This window comes from Austrofundulus limnaeus, unplaced genomic scaffold (genome assembly GCF_001266775.1).
Source record: "Austrofundulus limnaeus strain Quisiro unplaced genomic scaffold, Austrofundulus_limnaeus-1.0 Scaffold28, whole genome shotgun sequence".
Lineage (NCBI taxonomy): Eukaryota > Metazoa > Chordata > Actinopteri > Cyprinodontiformes > Rivulidae > Austrofundulus > Austrofundulus limnaeus.
In genome coordinates, this window is record NW_013952430.1 from 484,290 (window position 1) to 488,133 (window position 3,844).

Sequence of the window (3,844 nt, forward strand, 5' to 3'; positions counted from 1 at the left end):
AACAAACGAACTAAACCTTGTGAACAAACGAACTAAACCTTGTGAACAAACGAACTAAACCTTGTGAACAAACGAACTAAACCTTGTGAACAAACAAACTAAACCTTGTGAACAAACAAACTAAATCTTGTGTACAAACTGTCCACACCCTGCCCCCCCTCACCTGTGGGGGCGCTGCACCAAGAACCACTGAAGGAAATGACCCAAAATCCTCAAAAGACATGGAGTGCAACTTCCTTCTTCACAAAATGTAAACACACATGGTGTGATGTCAGATTTTAGTGGTTGTGGGATTTACTTTTTGTTTTAGGAAGATGTGTCAAACAAACACCCTTCAACAATGAGCTGAGCATGAGCGAAAGATGGGGCGGAGTCACAGAGAATGGCTGAGATGGCTCCATGTGAGGCGGCGTTCACCAAGCAGGAGCGCATCAAACTTCATGTACAGGCTTGAAATAACAATTATCAATCGTGTTTTGATTTGTTTTGCCTACTGCATGATGGCTGTTGCACAGAAACATAATTATGCCATGAAATGGTAGCCCTTCATCAAAGCTAAAGGCCCTGTCACACTATGACATTTTTGACAACTTATGCCAACTTATGAAATGTTTTTTCCACTAAATGATATATTTAATCAATTTGTTTGCATTACAATATGTACAAGCTTCCAGTTGGTTTTTAAATTCCATCTTTAATATCGATGTCTCCAAACTTTTCATAAGTTAGCATAAGTTGCATAAAACGCCACTGTGTGACAAAGCCTTAAACTACAAAAAATCTGAAGTTCCTATGCTGAATAGTTTTTGAGCTATAAGTATTTTTGTATGTCCAGATGCCAGCTTTTAAAATGGCACCCCACTTGAAATATGGGGTTTATCACAAAACCGTTTGCTAAGTGTGCCACATCTATATTCCTACCAAATTTCATGCAGCTGGGTGTTGCCGTCTCTGTGCTACGATTGACAAAAAATCTGAGAAAAAAAAAATGAAAAGAATATGACCCTAGACCGGGCCCCAGCAACTACTGCCTGAAATTCAAAAACATTTTTTTACATGGTAAATGGCCAGAACTAACACTTTATTAAGTCCCTACAAACTCCAAAGCGCTTCACACTACAGCCACACACCCAGACATGAGGCTGCCACGCACCAGCGCCACCACACCCTCTGACCACCACCAGCAGGTAAGGCAGGTGAAGTGTCCTGCAGTGGATTTTGAAAACAAAAGATCTGTGTTGGAGATGTGGGCGCAGGAATTTGGTGGGGGTGCAGAATTTTTTCATAAACCAAATGGGGGCCTGGGCATAAATAGTTTGTGAACTTCTGACATTAAATAAGAAATAATCCATGAAAATAACAAAAGATCCAGTGACTCAGAATCTGTGTGATCATATTCAAAAGATACAGATGACTATAATGACTCAATCAGGTTTACAGATATTGAGCTGAAACTTGATGTGGCAGTAGCTGAGAGTCATTCACTGCACATACTCTGAGCACAAGTAAATTGAAAGATCTCCCATAACTTATTAAAACTTTTTTCCAAGGTTCGACAAAAACTGCCATAACTACCTTTTCTCAACATTTGATGATTTTAGTTTGAAACTCTGACCTGAGAGGAGGTGGGCGATAAACATTTTTTCAAATAATTCTAGCCTGTTATGTAATTATATGAAGATTTTTTTTTTTTTGGAAAAATGGGTGTTTTCAAATTTGAGCCTAAATAATCTGTAAACTGTAACATGTGCCTGCAAGAACAAAAACAGTTAAGTTGTGAGTCAACAGTCACATGTGTGGTGTTTTCTTCCTGCTGTTTTATCAGAGGATGAGTAGGCAGTGTGTGTGTGTGTGTGTGTGTGTGTGTGTGTGTGTGTGTACATGCATTCTACAGTATGTATGTTGCCCGTATGTGTGTGTTTTCCTGATCTTCCAGTGATTTCCATGCCTGAATAGATCTCAGCTGCCAGCAGTCTCAGAGCTGAGCTGATCTCTGACTCGAGCTAAAAAAGGAAACAGCGTCTTACAGCCACAAGGATGTTTAAAACCGGGTCGAACAGAACCCTCATCCTAAACATTCGCTTGATGGATGTCATAGCACCTGGAGCTCAGAGTCTGCTCTAAAGACAGAACAGCAGTTAATCAATGTCAGCTTCCTGTGAACGTGAAGCTTTTAATGTAGCATCAGTCACAAGACATTTTCCTGTGGACCGCTGAGGAGCTCAGGTAGTGACTAAACACTGGCAGGAAGTGTCATGGAGCCGAAATTAACCAGCTGAGAAAACTACGGTTTCATTCGTTCAGGAAGGTTAATATATAATATAATATAGAATATAAGAAAGGTTAAAATTATCTGATATTTACACGTTAAACCAAAGTAATTTGTCCCACTTCATCTGACAAGAGAGCTGTTACCACAGTGTAAAATGTTATTTTCCTCACAGTGAGGCTTAGTAGTTGTTCTGTGTCGACCTGGGAGCAGCTTTTACATGACAGGTAGGTGCAGAAGTATAGAAAGTTTTGGTTATCTATACTTTTAATAATAGTAAAAAAAAAATTCAGCTAACTTTTTTACTTCTACTCTACATTTTCACTCAATTATGTGTATTTTCTATTCGTTACATTTAAAAAATTGTAACGAGTCGAATGCCATTGTCATTACTCCTTTTTCATTTTAGTTATTTTTTTCATTCCGGCTCGTCTTGGTTTAAAAAATAAAAACATATACAGATATATCCTAGATAGAGTTAGTTTAATTGTGGTTGAATGAGAAGTTGAAGTGGATACCATTCTGACACCCTATAGACCATTTTGTAGTTAAAAATTGTGCAAATGTGCAAAGCCATTTTTCGGGATTTTTTTCATTTTTTGGGGGGAAACGCTGAGGTTGCTATGAAAACGTTAGAATTGGATGAATTCAACCGCTAACAAACCTGATGTATTTGCTCTTGTTAGGTTTTGCTTTAGGATTGTACGAAAAACGTGATCAATAATTGGAACTCGGAATAAGTTTGCAGAAAACAAGTTTATTCTCTTCTAAAAATCTTTAGTAAAATACTCCATTCTGGGTGGCACGGTGGCTCATTTGGTAGAGCTGTCGCCTCTCAGCAAGAAGGTCGCCGGATCAAATCCTGGGTAGAGTTTACATGTTCTCTCCGGGCACTCCGGCTTCCTCCCACACACCAAAAACATGACTGTTAGGTTAATTGGTAACTCTAAATTTTCCCTAGGAGTGAAAGGTCGTTTGTGTACCCCGCCCCTCGCACATGCTGGATATGGGCACCAGTGACCCCATGACCCTGAAAGGAAGAAGCGGGTATAGATAATGAATGGATGGAAAACATTCCATTCCAGTCAGCTCACAGCTCGTCAGCCTGGCCACACCCCTAGGGGGCGCTATCTTTTACAAAAGATTCTGGAAGATTAAACAAACTTTGTCATCCTGTGGGAGAGGGCCGCATTGATAGAAACATACTGACTCTCTGTTTAAAGCATATGACTGCACAAAGTGTAAAATACAAGACTATCTGAAGTTCAGGTAATAATACAAAATAATTCCTTCAGGATCACACATGAGGTGTTTTATAAATGGCTATAAATCTGCTTTTTGAGCTTGGTGAATTTGCACAACTCCAAAGGGATTTTCAAAGCTGCCTCAGCGTTACCCAGGAAGAGTTAGGCTCTGTTAGTGCTCATAACTACTGAATCGTTTATTGGTGTACACGCATTCTATCACAACTGCACATGACACAAATCACGTCGCAATCCAGCAAAACACAGCAAACGTATGAAGATGATCGCGGCAGAGTGCATCCCAAACTCCTAACATTACGGTCATTATGGC

At 39.7% G+C, this 3,844-nt stretch overlaps 1 protein-coding gene across 1 annotated transcript in view; it reads right to left on the reverse strand.

Annotated features, from left to right (window-relative positions):
- LOC106515312 (regulating synaptic membrane exocytosis protein 1) overlaps positions 1-3,844 on the reverse strand; it is a gene marked incomplete at its 5' end in the record, with an annotated part of 131,292 nt that overhangs the window by 67,742 nt on the left and 59,706 nt on the right.